At 40.2% G+C, this 19,302-nt stretch overlaps 1 pseudogene; it reads right to left on the bottom strand.

Annotated features, from left to right (window-relative positions):
• Positions 1–11,030: 11,030 nt before the first annotated feature.
• LOC117283848 lies at positions 11,031–11,443 on the bottom strand (annotated as a pseudogene).
• Positions 11,444–19,302: the final 7,859 nt, after the last annotated feature.

Here is a 19,302-nt window from a genome sequence, read left to right as displayed (position 1 = left end):
TGAAACTCACTTGTAGCCCAAGTTGGTCTCAAACTCACAGCAATCCTCCTTCCTCAGCCTCCTGCGTGCTGGGATTACAGGCGTGTGCCACCACGCCCAGCAAATAAGAGTGCTTTTAATGCCAAAGTATTAGCTTGCTCCTTTCTTCTGGATTTTCAACACAATTGACTAGGAGATTACCTATGTGTGTTTGATAAACTAAACATTTTTAACTAAGTATGGATAAATACTCTGCCAAATTAGAGAGGTATATCTCTGGAGAGCAATATTGTATAAAGAAAAGCTACTTAAAACTCCTTTAGCTGTCATGCTGGGAGATTGTGATTATTTATCCATAATTTGATTTTATGAAGGTGGTGTCAAATTTAGGAAGTATTTTCAGTAAAGACAAAAATATTTAATGTTTTTAACTTAGACTTAATTTGATATATTTCCTTGATTTGATATAATTATATATATTTACATGTTCCCATAGAAGTAACTTACCATGTCTGTTTTTCTCTGAGAACATTCAGAATTACAATTATGTTACACTCCTTTTTTATGTATCCTGATACACTGGATAGTATTTTAATTTGATTATAGAACATAATGTCAGATAAGCAAGCATTTTTTACTGTTAACTTTAAGCCCTGTGTTTTCATAATTTATTTTTTCACTTGCTGCTTTATAATGTATGTGACATTTGATTATTTAATACTAGATGTTATTTGCATAAATCCGAGCCACATAGCCCCCCTGCTGAATATAAAATTGAGGTTAAAGATAAAGATTTATTTTCATATTTGTACACTAGTTGGCTTCATAGTGATGGTTTTTGTGAGATTTTATTGTGTATGTATATGTATAAGAAATTTCATATGTATATATTAAGCAGGCCTCTGAGAATTGAATAATTGTTTTATGATTTTGATTTGTATGGTTTACATTTTCATAGTACGGGCCATGTTTTGTTTATACTTTTTATTTCCCTTCAATCCATTAGTAATTATATCACACAGTGTGATTTTTATAGCAATGCAATTGTCTAAGGAATTAGAAATATTTTATGCTTTTTCAATTCAATAAAACATGTTTCTTTTGGCTTTTTGCTCTTCCCTTCAGCTGTACTGGAGATATTCTTGTGGCAGTGTTCCTAGGATGTGTCTGTGCGAGACTGTTCCTTTAGAACACCTGTCTGTTCTGCCCATATCAAGTTGGCTCATGGGAGAGAATGAATGAATGTGTAGTCTTCAGTTCTGTGGCACTGTGACATCATCGTGGCCCCTGGGCAGCATGTGGTCCAGCATGGAGCTTGACAGCCAAGAGTAGTGGGGCTTTTCAGAAGCATTCCAGGATGTCCCCTGGCCATTTTTACAATCTGAGAGGGTCCAGTCTCTTTCTCTGACTCTCTCTCCTCTCCACTGCTTACCCAGCTCCTCAAGAGAGTTTTCAGAACCACAACTAAATGTGGCTGCCTGATGTCCTGTCTTAATATTTTCATTGCTCATCTACTTGTTAAATCAGGCATATTCTTCTGCCCATACCCACTTCTTTCTACTGTTACCTTCCTCTGTGTGCAGTGTGTAGAACTTGATTGTTGATTAGATGATGTTAATCAGCTTTCCGTTACTGTGACAAAACACCCTAATCAACTTAGGAGAAAGGTTTAATTTGATCCCTAGCTTTTCAGAGATTTCAGCCCATACTCAGTAGACCCTTTCGTTTATAGCCCGCGATTAAGAAGAACATCATGGTAGGACTTCATGGAGGAGAATGCAAAGCTTTGGTCTCAATAGCTTCTTCAAGAGCACATGCCCACATGGTCTGAAGACTTCCAAATATGAAGCCTCTTCCAGTCTGAGGATCAGTCCCTCATGCACGAGCCTTTGAGGGCTATCCAAGATCCAAATGCTAGCAGATGATAAAAGAATTCACAGGGTAAGTAAATCAGGCATTGTCCAGTGTTTCTGCAGACACACATACACAAATTCGAACAGTGCAAATGAGAGCTAGCTTATTTTAATGGCCACAGGATGAGTTCTGCAGCTCTCCTGCTTGGACTTATACCTACTAATAGGGTAACTGAGCAAGGGACCTATCCTTCATGGACCTCATCTTCATTTGCAAAACATGTATGATGATAGCATCTTTCTCACTGAGTTAAAAGGATTAAAAGTATGCAGAGGGCTTGCAATAGGATCTGGCACTTTGATCACTCCCAATTTATGGTTTTGTTATTGTTTTTTCCTTTTGGAAGCACTATTGATTGTGTTGGTCCAGTGCAGGTTCCCAGGTGCTGCCATCAGTGAAAAATAGAACTTCAGAAATTTACCAAATTACAAATGGAGTATTTGTAGGGATGAAAAATTTTGGAGAATTTTCTTTTACCTAAATCATTTGCTTCTCACATACATTCACGGTGTTTAAAAGAACACAAAGGTGGGGTATCACAGGATAGGATATCCAAGAAGATAACTTCACATGATGGGTTCTTTCCACTCTGTTGATCACTCACATTCATCAATGGGAATTTGTACCTGTTTGATTTGCTCTTCTTTTTCTAGAAGCTTGAAGTTCAACATTAGGTTATTTATTTGAGCTAGCTCTGTTTTCCTAATATGAGTATTCACTGCTATAAATTTCCCTCATAAAACTGCTTTCATTCTGTCCCATAAATTTCAGTGTTGCATTGGCATTATCATTTGACTATAGAAACCATTGAATTCTTTAATTTCATTCGTGACCCATTGTTCAGGAGTTATTATTTAATATCCATGTTGCTTTGGTTCGTTTGCCTTTGAGTTCCAATTTTATTGTACTGTGGTATGATAATATGCATGGTGTAATTTCAGTTCCTTTGCATGTGCTATGAGCTGGTATGGGGTCTATTCTGGAGAACTTAACATGTGCAGCTCAGAAGAAAGTATATGCTGATGTAGAACATTCTGTAGATATCTACTAAGTCCAATTTGTTCAAAAGCTTAGTAATATTTCATGGATTTTTCATCTAGTCTGTTTGTGACAGTGGGGTCACATTATAATTGTATTAATATTTATTTGATTTTTCATGTCTGTTAACATTTGTGTCACATAGTTGTATGCACTGGTATTTGGTGCATATATAGTTACGATCACTATTGCTTTCTCTTGGATTGTTCCCTTCTACAAGGATGTTGTGACCTTCCTTGTCTGTCCTTTATAAAGTTGAGTGCACCAGTAATTGGTGCATATATATTTATTATTGTTAACTCCTTTTTAGAGTTTTCCCCTAACAAGTATATAGTGACCTTCTTTGTCTCTTTTTATCAGTCTTGGCTTGAAATCCACTTTGTCTGCAGTTACAATAGCTTCCCCTGCTTTTTTCCAGGTTTCTGTCACATGGAGTATTGTTTTCCATCCTTTGACTTTCAGTCTATGAATTTCTTTTTGAATTAAATGTGTTTATTGTATGCAGCATAGTATTGCATCTAGCTTTTGTTTGTTTGTTTGTTTGTTTTTGGTATCAGGGATCAAATTCAGGAACTCCTGCTTGTGAGGCAGGTATGGTTCCACTGAGCTAAATCCCTGGCTGGATCTTGCTTCTTAATCCATTTTGCCAATCTCTCTTTTTTTTTTTTTTATTGAGTTTATTGGTACGTTTAGGGATACAGTACAGTTACATTCATTGTTGGGATCATGTACCTTTACATGGCAAGTCTTGATTCTCATTTTTTTCCCCTTACCTCTGCCCTCCCTTCACTGCCAATCTCTTTTGATAGGTGAATTGATACCTTTAACACTGATGGTTGTAAATGATATGTATTGATTTATCTTTGTCATTGTATTACTTTACTGTTGTTGCCCTCTCCTGTTGTTTTTGTTTTGTTTTTTTTTCCTTGCCTGGTGGATTCATTCTCTTGGGGTTTGTGGAGTTGTAATCCTTGTTATCTGTTTCTAAAACATAGCCTTCAAAACATTTTGGAGGGCTGATTTGCTGTTCATGAATTTCCTCAGGTGTTCTTTTTCATGGCAGTATCATATTTCTTCATCGACTTTGAATGATAGCTTTGTAAGATACATCAATGTGGATTGGGGTTTTTTTTCTCTCTCTTTTATGGCTTGAAATACTTAACTGATTAGAATAGTTTTGTCATCTTGGCTAACAGTACAGTCACGAACAGCCTAGGAAATGACAAACTGGTCATTATTAATTTGGCACCTTTCATACAGTTGTATGAACTATGTTTGTGGTTATATAACAAAATCTAAGCAGAAAAATGTGTGCAGTAAATAAGCCCTCAGTATAGCGATTTTACCCTTGGGAGAAATTTTCACAGAAGCTTGGTGGGCGGAATAGAGTAATAGAAGAAGATGAAGAGGTTAGAAACAAGGCTAGAGGACAAAGGAAGATTGCACAAACTTACAAATCAGTGAAGAAGACAGGAAGGAAAGAACGAAGAAATAAAAATGAGAGGAATAAAATAGCAAAACAACAAGAATAACAAAAACTGGAATCCTGTTCACACTCATAGAAATAAACAAGAAAAAATGAGAAAGAGAAAATAAGAAAAATGCATCTACTTCAAGGAGTATCTCTGCTGTCACTGGTAGACAACATGAAGAGGCATACAGGTCCAAGTTGATTAATTCCAGCAAGCCAGCCATAGCTTCATGGTGGGGTAATGGATAATCTCAGCAAGCCTGCACCTCTAGTTCCACTGAAGTTTAGGCTGGTTTCTGGTGGTGAGGCTGGAATTGGACCTGTGGAGCCTGCAGTAGTCTGCATGCCACCCACCCACTGCCTCAAATTTGACTCCCTCCTGCTTGAACTCAGCTCCCTGATCTCGACTTGATCTCTAACACTGACACTGGAAGCCACTAGATGGAGCCATCCTGCAGCTGTTTCGACTTCTGAGCTCAGTTGGCCTCTCTCCGAGTTAGCTACCAGCTGATCACTCTCTCCTGAGGGACATCCAAACCTCAACTCACCATCCACTGCACTACACTGCATCCACTGCTGTGCTCCACTGGTGTTTCTCCATGGAGTTCTCTGGGGTCACCAGTAGTCAGTTTGTCTGCAGGTTCCAGCTGCCCTTCCCATGCAGCGAGTCTGGGCTCAGGGAGAAGGTGCTGCTTCTTTGCTGGAGACTCCTCACACTAGCCGTGAGCTTCAGTTTTCACTTCAGATGCTTTCTGGGTGCCTGGGACCCACTTCTCTCCTGTTTCTCATGTTGCTTTATTCCAGTGCTTAGATCCAAATCTTCGAGAGGCGGCTCTTTCTCTGCTGCTCACCACTCTACTGTCTTCCTGCAGTCACTTGGCTGCTTTTGAGTGTCTTAATATCCCAAAGCATTTCCCCCAGTTCCTCTTCAACCAGGCATGTGTGGATCCATAGTTTCCCCGCTGCTTTCACAAGCAATGGCAGTCTCTTGGTCCTGTCTGAGATCTTAATTAGGTTATACAGAGACCAATACTTTAAGCAGCTCGGTATGAAGAAAATATTGAAGCCCTGAGTGGGACTAGCATGTGGAAATTAACTTTTATGTTTATGCTGTGACAAGTAGATTACTGCAGAAGATTCCCCCTGATATATTTAAAAATCTACAAGGTGGGAATTAATTCCCAAGAATGCATATTATTTTGTAAACTTTGAAACAAAAATAATTTTTCCAGATCTGGATATTAAAATGTTTCCATAGTTTAAAATGAAAAAAAAGATGTGAAAATACTTCAACCTGAAATTACAGCATATGAAATTTTCTAGTAATACCCATTTTCCTTAAATTTATGCAGTTGTTTTTGCATCTGTGTGTCAGGTTTACTTGTGATTTTACATTTCTTAATTTTCTAGTATAGGAATTTAGTTGTAGGGCCTTTTCACTGTGACCTGTCTGGCAGTTTACATTTCACAGCATTAACTTAGGCGTTTGTAGAGCTCTTCACTATTATCAGATGTTGGCTTTCTGAGTATTTTTCAGTCCAAGTTTTCTTTCCCCAGCTATATGCTAGGGTAGAACTTAAAAGCCATACAAACATCTTTTCCATGACAGTCTTATAAGTAAGCACAGAGTTCTGTTTTAGGGGTAATATTTATGTTTTTAAAATTGTCACAAATCTTTTCTTGCCCAGTCATTTCAGAAGCAAATATTTTTAGCCTTTAGATAAAATCCAAACACCTTAGCCTGATAAGTCCCTCTGTGACCTGGCTCCTGGCTGTCTGATGGTTCAATTCACTTATTAAACGTGTTCATTTACTGAACTAGACTCTTTCAGATAACAAGGGTACATAGTGAACAAGATGGGCTGTCCGCAGGGTTGTATGCTGTTGGGGCCTGCAACAAACATGCACACTCATGGTCACATTCTGTCCGCTTCCTCTGTTCTCCCCCAAGTCTGCATGGAGGCTCGGGAAGCTATTCTCAGCTATGCCATGCTGTCTCCCTTCCCACCCTTTATGTGGGATTCTCTTTCTGCCTGGGGTACCACTGTCCCCTGCAGTCTGCTGCCACTTCCTGCATAGCCCTGCACACCTCAGTTGAGAGACCACTTCTTCCCAGTACGTTCATGTCTGAGCCGGACCTCTTCCTCTGTGTGGACACCCCTTCTACATGTTATACCACTTTATCTGACTGGCTTGTGACTGTCAGTTCACTCTAGTACCTCGTCTGTCAGTTGGTTTCTGGCTGCCTTTAAAGCGTCAATGAGGGTGTAAACTTCCCCTGTGTGCACATGTCAACAGATTCCTGACTTTTCCCATCCTTCTAGACCAGGCCCGTGAAATTTCTGTGTCACAAACTCCTTTGAAGCCCAGAAACCCCTCTGAACTGTGCTTTAAGTGAACAAAAAATGTAAAGGATTATAAAGGATATCAACGATACCTAAAGACTGTTCCCCAAATAGTTTTTAAATTTTGTGAGAATAGTCGGGTTTATGATGCTTTATTGGTCCACTGAGTCACAAGATGTGGCAACAGGTCTGATAGCCATGATAATTTTGACATAGTGATGAAGAAACATGGCATTTTGAGGCATCTGCAACATTCTAATGTTAGTGATAAACTGTGATTTCTTTTGGTGACATAGTCACAGGTATTAATAACACTAGTGAACTTTGTTGTCATTTTATAGTACATGAAATGAAAAATTTCAAGTGGAATTTAATTAAAATGGACATGTAATTTATTTCTCTATCCAAGGTAGAAATACGGATTTTTATCCATATTTTCTTCTTCCCCAGCTTGGTCCTGCTCCCTCCTGGAAGCTTGCTGTGGGAAGGGAAGCTTATTCCTCTTGCTCTGTCCTGCCTTCCTACCCCTGACTTCTAGCTACTGATTCACTCCTCTTGAGGCTTTGAGCAGGAGGAGCATGGCGCTGACACCATAAATAATGTTATATATGTCAGCAAGGTGAATGTCATTAAAAAAATGAGTGTGTCCGGCAGCTCTTCATTATTAAACGTATTGAAGATTAAGTAAAATGACTAAGATGTGTTAGGCTGCTCATGCTGACACCATAAATAATGTTATATATGTCAGCAAGGTGAATGTCATTAAAAAATGAGTGTGTCCAGCAGCTCTTCATTATTAAACGTATTGAAGATTAAGTAAAATGACTAAGATGTGTTAGGCTGCTCCAAAACTAGCTGGATTTAATGAGCTTTCTTATTGCCAAAACACTGGCTGAGGAAGCAAGAAAAGATAGAAAGCTTTCAAAATAGAAAGCAACACTAAAATCTAACAGCAAAACATCCACATGGGAACAGTATACATAAAGATTGAGGACAATCTGGTTATTAAAAATACTGAAAGTTTTTAGGGTGAGATGACATTTCATTTTTCTGCTCTCTGGCACTTCATCAAAACTAGAGTCAAATGGAGTTTTCTTTTAAACATATCAACCCATAGGGACAGAAAACAAACGACAAAATTGTAAAGTTGGATAGCCAATGGGTATTGGAAACCACGTTAATGAACCTAAGAAAGTTGAATCCTAAGCCAGTGCATAGGGGAAAGCTGAGAATGATACAGACCAACATCCTAGATTTTACATATTGTTCAGGACCTGGCAGAAGAAGGTCCCTCTGGGACTGGTGGGGTAGGGGAGTTGGGATGAAAGCAGTTTGAGAAGGACTTGGACCCATAAGTTTTGTAGTTTTCTTGCTGTGCCACTCCTGGACTGACTAAAGTTTGCCTTTTCTTGAGAGAACAACACAACATCCAGATCAGGGGACAGATGCCAGGCACAGTTAAATAGGTTGTTGCTCTTTGTAAAAAGATTCAGTAGAAATAGATATTCTGAGTGTTCAATACTAATGCTAAAACTTCCCTCCCAGATTTCAGAATAACCTCTGATTTCTGAAAACCTCTCCTTTCCAGAGATGTAAAGACCAGCCAAGAAGAGACACTTAAAGGTAGTAATATCAGGTATCTTCCCAACATATAGCTTCAAAGTTGTCAAATCTTTCTCCACATTCAGAACTTTCAATCAGGATTTTCGTTTTTCTAAAGGAAACTGAAGGATTCCTGGATAATTGTAGAAAGTCTGTAATATGGGAAATTTACACCACATAAAACAAAGACATCCATATGGCAAAATAGAGACTGCGTGGAGAAAGTGGAACTATCATTAATCGTAATTATCAATACACAATGCTATTGCATAGCAAAGTACCATCAACAAGCCACAATCAGAGGGTCTTGAAAACAGACATTCTTTCACTCCTTTTTCTTCTTTTCCTGTATCCTCTTCTTTTCGGTACCAGGGATCAAACTCAGGACCTTGCTCTTGCAAGGCAGATGCGGTGCCATTGAGCTAAATCCCCAGCCCCTCTCCTTTTTCCTTCTTTGACCCTCCTGGCTTACCACCATCTCTTCAAAAAGGTCTAGGGCAAGGGCTGGGGATTTACAGAGCCTTATGGCCTGTCACAAAAAAACCTCAAATTTCCAGAAGGGGGGAAAAATTAGAAATTAGGAATTAGAATGGTTATGCACATCCCATCAGAAGTATTAGAAGCAAGAAAACACTGAAGAAATAACTGAAGTGATTTTCAATGTACATAGAATTTAAAAATCAGCCAAAAAATTTTTAATCCACATATCCTTTTTTTTCTTTAAGTTTATTGGTACATTTTAGGTATACAATACAGTTACTTTCACCATTGGGATCTTGTACCATTATATGATGTATCTTGGTTCTTATTTTTTCCCCACACCCTTGGCCTCCCCTCACCCATGCCACCCCTCCCTATTTACAAAGACTTTGTTTCCCTTTTTTCCTTTTCTCATATTTTTTTCTTTTCACTTCTTTCCTTTCCCCTCCCCCTTCCACTTCCCCTACCCCTTTAGAGCTTTTCTTCCTATTTCGTGTTATCAATTATACATTTTGATCCTTACACTTTTAGTTTTTCACTCCAGAGAAACTATTCATTATTTACGCACGCGTGTCCCATTTATTTCACTTGAGTATGGCCTCAGTGTGCATCCATTTAGCTATAGAATTTCTCTAGTTTCTTGTTCTTTATAAACCAGCCAAAATTTTAACAAAATGTGAATAATGACATTTTAAAGAAATACATCAAAAAAATTTTAAAAGCTCATCTCCCATGCACTATGTGCCATTTTTGAAAAGAGCTACTGGACATGCTTTAAAAGAGAAGAAACTAAATGACATGGAAGATGGACAGTCAGAGACTCAATGTGAGAATGATGCGAAGTTCCGTCCCCGGAGACAGACTGTGTTTGCCAGGCAGGTGCTGGCAACACGGAGCTAACCCTCCTGCAGGGAAGATGCTATTATAATGTGGTCAATGTTCTGTTTCAAATTCCAGGTGGCCACTGTAATAGCCTTTTCTCTGTGGCAGACCAGAGTTTTTCAGTTGTTTTAGAATGACTATGGCTTCTATAGATTTTTACCCTGTCAGTCTTTGGTACTGGAAGAAGTCCTAAGAATTAGTTATTGATTTCCAAAGTGGTTGGTGGGTAGGCGAAATGCTTTTCTTTCCCTGAACCTCATCTGGTGAGCACTCAGGATGGAATTACCAATGTCAGTGCTAAGGGATTGTATAGAGATTACCAGGCACTTTGTATCTACTTGATGGGGAAACTGGTACTCAGGGGTAGCATGCGATTGTCTGTGAAATTTCACAGCTGACCCCAGGACCTTGAGTCCTGTCTTCAGACCAACAGTTCGAGGCACTGCATTTGTTCCTGCTTTGCAGGATTGGGAAAAGACAGTGTTGGGTTCATCTGTCTGTCTCTCGTTTTGTTCTTTCTTCCTCCTCGCCTCGCCTTCCCTCCCCCTTCACCCTCTCCCCTCCCTTGCTTTACTTCCTCCTCCTGTTTTTCCTCTTTTAAGTACAGAGATGACAACATGAGGGGCAGGAGGGCTCTTCTTGAAGTCTGAAAAGGAAAGAAGGGCAACAAGAGGCTTCTGTCCTAGTTGCCAGTGACTTCCTTGTTAAGCACAGTGGTGAAATACTTTGACCTCAAAACAGAAAAACAAGATTCTAACCTAAGTCACTGGGAGTGTTTAATGCAAAGCACTGACCATGAAGTAATTTTTTTTTAAATAAGCAACCTAATAGGCATAAGATAGAAAATTAACCACTGGTCTTATGGGCAAAGAACTGGTCATGTGAGTCAGTTATGTAAAGAAATACAGATCACCTAATGACTCATCAGAACATAAATTCACAAAATCTAGCTGAGATGGCTTTTTTAAAAATCTCGATACAATATCTCAAAGCTTAGAAAAAAATCAAATTCTTTCTTCTGTTTCTCTTTTCCCTGCTTCCTTCTTTCCATGTGGTGCACATTCATTTTCTCATTGTTTGTTCATTAAGCCAATTGTGGGTTTTTTGTTTCCCATGAAAAGATGCTTAAATCTCAAATTGCTGTACCGGTGGACCTGAGTAACATCAAATCGAGTTTTATTTATTTATTTATTTTTAGAAACTTACTGAAAGTTTGCTTTATTTTTTTTTTTTGTGGAACAAGCACTAGTTACGAAGCATAGCCAGACTTTTCGTGTGTCTTCCAAATGTTAACATAGTTAGTATCTCCTTGTCAATAATCAAGGAATGAACTGCCTACTGGTGATTGTGTCCACAGTTAGATGGTTCAGGTGATCAGGAACTCTTAGTTCTTGGTTATATCATTAAATACAACAGAGCTGAGAAGTTCCTACTGCCCCCACAAAAAATTTAACAGGAAATAGACTTCAATTTTTGGTACAGTTACAAGTGAACATTTTGAGTAAATAAATCCTGTAGCCGTCAATCCAGTAGACTGAGCAGGTCTGGCCATGTCCCCCAAACCTGCACACACTAAGTCCCATATTTTAATTGGCGCCCAGCGAATCACTGCTCTGGGGTCGGCCCAGTGGTTACACAGAGGCCTCAGTTTCTCCGGCAGCATCAGCTCCACTCTGAGGAGGAGCCAGTGGTGCAAGGTCCCCTGGACCCTGTCTCCAGCTGAAGCTGACATCTCTGCCGCCTGCTGGTGCTGGGCAGCGGGGTGACGGCTTCACGGTGTCCTTGTTCCAGCTGGCAGGAAAGGACAACTCGGTCAGGTCACTGTGCTCAGCACCACGCCTCACGCCTGCCTCTCTCGCCTGGGGCGCCCTTCTGGTGGCTCTGCCGGGTTCCAGCACTCTGCCGGGCTCTGGCCTGCCACCGCTGACAAAACAGAGCTCAGAGACAGCCAGCACCGGCCCTCCTCTTACCTGCAGCTGGGGAGTGGAGATACTGTTTGTATAAAATGTTTGCAAATGGGGAGGACGGAGCGGGTGAAGGGAGGACAGGGACAAGGGGAAAAAATGAGAATCAAGACTTCTCATGTAAAGGTACAAGATCGCAATGATGAATGTAACTGTACCGTATACCTAAAATGTACCAATAAACTCAGTGAGGAAAAAAAAAGATGTACTTGAATTAAGATGTGGGCATATTTGACTACTGTGGGCCCTAATCGAATATGACTTCATGTTCCTATTGGAAAAAGAGAAGACTGGTATCATCAGATACATAGGAATAGAGCCGTTTGCTAAAGGGGACAGAGACTAGTGTGATGAATCTCTAAGCCAAGGAATATCAAGAACTGCCTGCTGCACCAAAAGCTTAGAAAATGGCACAGAACAAATTCTCCCCCAGATCCTCCAAAGGGAAGAGCCAGTCAGCTAGACAGTGTAGATGAGGCCTGACCCATCAACGTAGCAATTCTTGAGTTGGGGCAGAGGTAATCATACCCAGCATTGAGCCTAGAAATCCGAGGATTCTATTCCTGCCATTTTATGTGACCTTAGGCAACTGATATAACTTACCTTGAGTTTAGTTTCCTCATATATCTTTTCTATAGTAAGGATTATATAGATTAAAAGGTAAAGTCAGGTGTACCAGACATTGCTTGACACCTACTCCGTGATCAGAGTGCATATTCTTTGTAGCTCTTTGCTAGGCTGGCTCTTACCCTGCTTCATAAAGCAGCAAATGAAATAAGATCATTTCCTGAACAAGCGTTGCTGGCCCTGGAGGCAGGGGTTACTGGGAGGCTTAGCCTCACTCCGCATTCCTTCACAGCAGCCTGCTTGGACTGTGGGGAAGCAGGCTGTAGGCTGCCACTCGCTTCCCAGGTTATCTGGACAGATGGAGCCAGAATGCGCGGACCTCTTGTGTTACTCAAAACACCAAATAAGAAACATGTATTTTCAAAAAGAGGAAGAGAAAATAAGCACAAGCCTTCAAACTCTTTAAGATAAAGGAGCAAGGCACAGATGAACTTTGGGGTGAAAGATAATTTCTTTCTAGTTGTGTTTCCCTAGCGTAATGTGACTCAGTGCACGCAAAGAGTGATAGAGACACTTCTGTTCCACTTTAGGTCAAGCCTGATACCCAGAACGCTCATGGTCTCAGAGGGCGGCTTTTGGAAGGTGTTTTGATCATGGGTGCTGTACTCATTCGTGGGTTAACCCATGATGCATGCATATCTCGAAGTGCTATCCTCAGAGCACATCCTTGGAAATCTGGATGGAAGAAGAGGGGATGTGACCTGAAAGTGCAGCTCTCCCACCTAGATCTTGCTTTCCTCTCTGCTTCCTGGCTGCCATGGCCCTTCTGTCCTCTGTCCGCGTGGAGCTGGCTGATCGGGGGCCAAACTTCTAAAACTCTGAGCCAAAATAAAGCCCTCCTTTAGGTTGCAGGTGTTGGTGTTGTGTTTCAGTGATGAGAGCGTGACTAAGACAACATCTGTGGATGTAAACAAGAAAGAAAAATTCCTCCTTCATGGTACTGGTGGCACTCAGGAAGGAGCTGGGCTTGGTGGTGATTTTCTCAGTTTGAATCGAGAATTTGAATATAATCAACTCTCAATTTCAGAAGACAGTGACAATGCATTTGGATAACCAAGGCCTCTTGCTTTTCTTTTCCTGTAGGACATCTGAATTTTACCATGTGACAAATACTAAAGTATGAGACCTGGGAGGAGTTAACAACTTTACCTTTTTGAAAAATTAGTTAAGTAAAACCAAGGCCCTAAAAGGGTTAAATCATTCTACCGAAGATCAGATAGCTAGTAAGCAGCAGACTGCAGGACATACTCATGTTTTTTGTTTGTTTGTTTGTTTGTTTGTTTTTATATCTCAGATTCCCTGATATTTTCACTCCATGTTATCAGGAATGTCAGGGCTTCAGAAAGGATAGGATGCGGAGTACAGTTGGCTTTAGAAAATGTATTTAAGTATCCATATAAATAATAACAAAATTCTCTTTGTTCTGATGAGCAGATATGTCAGTAGGCAATAATCAGGTGCTTCATCAATGGGGTGTTGTATTAAACTCCAAACTCTGCTCTCACTTTCTAGAACATCTGCCCGTTTGATCACATGCTTGGGAACTGTATCTAACCTGCTGGGCCACGCATGACACCAAGAAACAGTAATCAATTTCTGTCCTAATTTTTTTTCATATAATGTTTGTTCAACACTATGCTTTATAAGAAAAATGCATATTAAAACCATTATGGTGTATCAGTTTCCTACCAATTAGCGTGGCAAGTTCAAAATGTTTGCTAATGAATTGTATTGGAAAGTATTGGGTAAACAGATGAACTCATAGTGTGGAGAATTAACTGGTATCAGCTGCTTGCAGAATAATTTGGCCATATCTGTCACAATGTAAAATGCACACCATACTCTATCACCAGCAGTTTCATCTGTGTAGATATCTCCACATACATCCAAATTCCATCATCATCTCATCATCTACCATAGCAGAGTTCGAATGTGATCTAAACGTACATTTACAAAAGTGGATTAAACCAATAATGGGATATCAGTACAAGAGTATATTATGCACACATTATGACAAATGAACCAGCCACACATATATCACTTTGGAACTATTTCTAGGATAGTTAAAGTGAAAAGTTAAAAGATACTGATATGTGTACTGTGGCATACTCTGTGATACAGAGGATGTAGATTCACACGTATGTAATGGGCAGATGCAGAAGAGAGGAGTCTGGGAACTGGGATGTAAGAGTGATAAAGAGATTATGCAGCATACCCTTTGGAACCTTGATAATTTTTCTGTAGTTACATGCGTTGACTATTGTTAAAAAAAAAGGGGATGGGGGGAAGAAAGCCCAGCCAAGCAAAATGCTTGTGGGGACAAAAACTGGCACAAATTTCCCCGCTGCTGTATACTCCAGTCTACTTGGCTCTTCGTCTGTGGCGCTCTGACTCCTTGATTCTTGGTTCTTTCTTTATTCCCAATACCAACTGCCTGCCTCTTTTGTCCTGATAACTCATTGTAAACACTGCTCCTCTGGCTTCCATTGTAGGACGTGAGGCAATGAATGCTCACTGGCTGTGTGAAGCTCAGCATGCTGCAGTCTGCTAACCTTGGCCAGCAGTCAGATCATCAGAAACATACACATCTGGGCTTCACACACCGGCTACAAAGGGAAAAATGTGCACTGCACAGATGGCAACCTTGGAGATCTTGGTTTCTTCAATGGGTGATTTATTGATTCTTTTGTTTATTCATTCATTCAAAGTTTCTGAACAAGAGAATCAGAAACTATAGTCTAGTGGGGTATTAGTAACATACTGCAAGATTTCATATCCCTCCATTTTGCAGTTCCCCAACACCATGGGCAATTTAGTTTATCATACCCTAACAGCCCGAGATTCTACCACTAAATCCATTCCCAACTGAATATACTGCATGAGCTCTGGCAGCTTCTGGGCGTTCTGCTTCAATATCAGAAGAATTTACAAAGTATAAAAGGAGACATTTACCTTCCTAGCCCTTGAAGATCAACTTTATTTCCCTTGGCTGATTTTTTAAGTCAACAATCTTATTGAGGATTTTCAGTGTTCTAATTTCTCAAGGAAGGCATCTTGGGGAGAACAATGAATATGCCTGCAGGCAGTCAACCACTTCCTGCCTTCAATACCGGAGATCATGGGTGAACTCAGAAGTGTTGCCCAGAACCCCATGGACTTAGAAAGTGTCTTTGGCTTGATTGAGCCTGCATTGATTCTATTTAGATATGTATTGAGCATCCACCTCAGACATGGGATACTAAGTGATCTCAGAAAAGTCACTTTTGCCCAAAGCCTGGGAGAGAGTGCCTGTGATCGAGAAAACTTTTGTAAATAACCAAAGACCTACAAAATGTTAGGACAATGTAGGATGACTTCTGTTCTTCTAACTGAAATCTGCTTTGTTTAGTCCAAAATTAACAGACGCCAGAGGCATTAACCATAGAAGGGGACATCTGGCCTCATCCTGAGATAACAGAACACACAGAGACCCTGAGCTCCAAAGTTTTGTGAGCCACATTATTGTAAAAGTGTCAAGATGAAAAGAACAATTGTTTAACTTTGCTTTTCTGACCTTGAACACCCGCTTCCCCTGGGCTAGAATAGATAGCTAGACTAATCTTAAAGCTAAACTCCCTAACTACAAAGAATTGCTACATCTGGGTTAAAGTTAACTGTCTTGTGACCTTGATTTGTATAACAGTAATGGGAACTGAGAGAATGAAATGTAGCCACCTGATTGAGATCGCGGCTGTAAAACCCTAAAAAGAAGGAGCTGTAACCCAGTGGAGGTTCGATCTCTGGCACTGCCTTTGGTGAGTGTGACTGACCTTTCGTCAACAAAATAAACCTTTTCTTATTTTGTTTCCATTCTGTGTCTCCCTGTAGGTTTCACTTGCCAATTCCTTCCGTAACACATGTGAACACTGGTTGGGAAAGAACATTTCTCCTAGAATGACCAGTGAATTTTCTGGCTCAGCTCCAAGCAGAGAAGGATCCAGGAGAAAAAGAGAGCAGGTACCAGAACATTGATAAGGATTTCTGCCCCGTTATCAGATAGGTGTTCACCCAGATAGGCCTGCAAGAAGTGAAGAGCATTTATACAGTAGCAATGTAGACATCATCTTTAACAAAGACACAAGGAGAATTAGTAGTTTTTGAGTTTTCCCATAGTGTCCTTTCATGAGACACTATTACACCTGGTGTTTAAGGAACCAGACTCTGAGGGTGGGGTAACCCCTGCTTTTGTTCTACCTCTAAATTTGCTTGACATTTCTCTGCCTCACCGTGCTTATCTATAAAATGGGGATAGGATAATATCCATCACATGTGGTTATTTGAGAACTACAAAAGTAAAAAGTAGGGTCTTTACTTTGCTTAATTTTGAATTTTGTACATGTATGGGTGGTAGGATTTTTGTGCTGGAAAATACTTGTTCCTTCTATTTCTTTTCTGTGGGAAGTTTTGTTAGAAAACGTAAGTGATACAATCCACAAGCATATGATATTTATCAAATTAATAAAACCAAGGAGTTTATAAATCATAAAATTTTGAGGACAGTCTCTCAACAATAGTATGCTACTTTGTTTTATTTGTAAATACAATATTTCAAAAATATACGAAAAGAAAATGAGAAAGAACATATAATGTTTGAAGATAATATCAAACTAATAATGTATTTGGATTATCAGTCTGTGTTGCATAAATTTTTGTTTATTTCACATCCTTTTTTGCTGTCGTGTATATGTATATTTGAAATTTTTATTGAGTGTCTTCATTTCTTGTTGTCATGCATGTTTGCCATCTTTAATAAAGAAAAAACAAGAAGCCTTCTGAGTCTGCCCTAAGAAGAGTGGTAGTTACCAAGAATGTAGTCAAATCCGTCATTTGCAGAAGGACACATGCAACATAGTGTCGTTGGCCTTATCCTGTTTGTCTGTTTATCTCCACAGTACTTCTAGTTAAGCCTAAAATAACTTTCAAATACATTTCATTTTGCGATGGTGGGGAACCTGTTCAGACCTTTGTAACTTTCAGCTTCCATTTCTGTCAGTTCATTTCCCACTGCAAATCAAATTAACTTCTGTAAGGAAAAGAACTACAGAGGAAAGCATTTTCCTACTGCTCTTCAAAAACTTTTCTTAAAAGATTTTCCTATAAAGTCAATGATAATTTTCCTTAAATACACCAACGGGCAAGTTCTTTCACTGTATATTTTGTTTATATGAAACTGAGGTGATAATTTCAGTTCTTTCACCCAGTCCCATGCAGTGGAAGACGGCAGGTCCTGTTGTAGCTCTGTTTAGCTCACTTGCAGCACGTAGGAGTGGGACAGCACTAGGTAAGTTCGTCAGAGCAAGCACTAGATGGCAGGGCAGCCCAAGGAAACGTTCTCGGTCCTCCGATTTCTCCCCTCCCCCTGTTCGGGGTTGGAGCCCAGGTGGGATTGGCATGCGGGGGGAAAATAATCATTAAAAATAAATGCAATCAAAAGAAGTAGGTTATTATAGTGGCACGCTGGAACTGCTTTAGTTAGAAGCCTGTCAGCCTCCCATTGGAACTGTTTGGGCGGAGTTTGCCACTCAGCTGGGAAAATTTAGTAGAGGTTAAAAGTGACACTCTCAACCCTGTGGCCTGTTTATTCCTAAGAAGTTGGATGTGAGTTGGTCGGGTGCTTTGAAGTAGCGTGCAGAGGCATACCGATGGACTCCTCTCGCTCAAGGTGATTCATAACTGGTTCTGTAGTACTGAGATGCACGGTGACCCAGCGACATACTGCATTGCTCTGGCCGTATCGAGTGCATGTCCAAATGAATGTTTCCAAATTAGATTCTCAAAAATGTGAGCAGAGAAAATAGTATTAGACACTGCCGCTGAGTAAGACATTTCGACAGATTTGGCAACAACCTCCACCTGTACTTCATCTGGGCTGGTCCCTTCCCCACGCCTTCTTCCAGTCTTTGCTGTCCTCCATTCACGGCAGGACACTCGGGTGGGATGGCCTGGGTGTGCTGTGACCACACACGGGTCCCCGTCGTGATTCAACACCACCAAATAGTATTTCTCACCCACGGGCACGCCTGAAGGGGCTCCACGACTACTTGCTGCTGTCTCTGCAGAGCTACCATCTTGTGAGGGCACTGCCTGCAGTGTGTGTTATGGACCCTGTGTTCTGTGCTCTGTTCTGGAACTGAGACTCCTCCTCCCCTCCATACTGGTGACTCATAGCTTGTCACACGCTCCATTTCTCTGCAAGTAAGTTAGGAAACACGGGATGAACACAACTCCTATTTGAGTCACTATTTGAGTGCAGGCCATGTAGATTTTCCTGTGAAGTTTTATTCTGCTCTTCTAGGTGAAATTAAATGCTTCTTTTTTGTGTTTTGGAGGCTCTTTGTGCTGAGGGGCTTTGGATTTGTCATAGCCTAATTTGATGCTACTCTGTCTCCTGTGATAGAGTATAAGCACCTTGGCTTATTTTATTTTCACTCATTTTCAACCATCATTGTATTTATTGCTGATGTCTAAAAAGATGGATTAGAAACGATATGGGAAATAATGACAAAAATAATATTGTGTCAATACTATGCTCAATTGTGCTAAAGTGGTAATTAAGTTACACACACACACATATATATATATATACATATATGCCTTGTTTAATTCTCATGATAATCCTATGAGGTAGGTAGGGAGGTGATTACATTTTACAGAGGTCAAATAACTTTCCCAAACTTACGAGATGGAAAATGCTAGAGCCAAGATTGAATACAAGCCTCTTTGAGTACAGCGTTTCACATCTAACCCATTAAGCCATATTGTCTTATGTCCTCATTTTCATTTTTAAATAACAAAACCATAATCAAAACACAAAATCTGGTCAGGAGAAAGCTATTAATAAAGCGGTGTTGTCTTCCAGCGAAGCCTCGTCTGGATGAGAAGGGATGCATGGTGCAGACTGTATGATTGGGTGAGACTTGCTATTTGCCTCACCCGTTTCCAGATCTGTAACTGAGACCTG

Source organism: Fukomys damarensis, unplaced genomic scaffold (assembly GCF_012274545.1).
Source record: "Fukomys damarensis isolate Sample0158 unplaced genomic scaffold, DMR_v1.0_HiC HiC_scaffold_31, whole genome shotgun sequence".
NCBI classification, from domain to species: domain Eukaryota; kingdom Metazoa; phylum Chordata; class Mammalia; order Rodentia; family Bathyergidae; genus Fukomys; species Fukomys damarensis.
This window is presented reverse-complemented; position numbering and strand designations above follow the sequence as displayed.